We start from the raw sequence: 1,178 nt of genomic DNA, 5'->3' as shown, positions 1-1,178 counted from the left end.
AGAAGCAAGGGCTAGCTTTCCAAAGCTGTCTTTTGGGATAGATTTGGTAACCAAGTCCAGACTCCTGCAGGTGGTTTAATGTGGAATTCATCGGGGTTCTTTATACTCTCAGTATCAGAAGCCCAACTCAAACTGGCTTAAACAAGAAAGAGGATCTGTTATCTCTCAGGTATCTCTTAGGTCAGAACGAAAATCTTCAGAGCTATTTCAGAAAGCTTTACATACTTGCTTGCATTTGCTGCCTTAACAATTTATTCTTTCATTATCCAACGTTATTAAGTACTTACCACATGTCATGCACTGTTCTGGGCTTCTGGAGACACCTTGCTGAATCAAGGACACCTGGTTTCTGGCCTGGAAAGGAACCCAGTCCCTGCCTCAAAGGGGTAGAAAGAGGAAATGGGCAAATGGCTCCTTGGTGCCACACCACACATGGGTCGTGTGCAGAACTGTGTGCAAAAGTGCTGTGGGAGGAGAAGACTTCAGCGGGGAGAGGCATAGGCAGAGTCCTAGAGAGGTAAGGTGGGTTGGCATGAATATTTGATTAGGACTCTTTGGAGGACTATAAAAAGAAAGCAAATTTAGATAACTCAAGTAAAATAAACCACCCAACTACACCTGAATCCTGGAAATCCCAGAATCAGAACCCGGAGAATGAAGGGCAACCCACCCAGTAGTCTTCCCTCTCCACTTCTCATCTTTACTTCTGTCTCTCTCTCCAACCACCCCCTCCGCACAACCAGCTTTCTTTACTCCTCTGTCCTCATTCATGCAGGAACGTGATGTGATGGGGGACGGGGGGGCAGGGGGAAGGTGTGGAGGCAATACTGAAGGAGACAACAGAATGGAGAGCCAGACCAAGGCCAACGGAATTCCGAGCTGAGATCCTACATGGGGACTGGACTTCATGGAAGCCAGGCCATATCAGCCTTCCCAGGAAGCAGAATGAAGCCAACTGGCCACACACTGCGGTCTGTCACGGCCAAGGGAGGGCTAGTTCTTTCCAAAGGAGCAGGGAGGACACATGCCTGACCTCAAAAGTGGGGGAGGATTCCCACTGGAGGGGATGCCTGGCAGGAGTGTCCCAGAGAGCTGAGGGAAGAAGGAGGACCTTGCACCAGAGGGACCAAAGGAACAAGAGGCGTGCATCCTTCTACAGAGCACCCACTTGTCACAGG

This window comes from Herpailurus yagouaroundi, unplaced genomic scaffold, assembly GCF_014898765.1.
Source record: "Herpailurus yagouaroundi ecotype Mexico unplaced genomic scaffold, PumYag 159, whole genome shotgun sequence".
Taxonomy (NCBI): domain Eukaryota; kingdom Metazoa; phylum Chordata; class Mammalia; order Carnivora; family Felidae; genus Herpailurus; species Herpailurus yagouaroundi.
The sequence above is the reverse complement of the archived record's forward strand: the minus strand, read 5'-3'. Positions refer to the sequence as shown.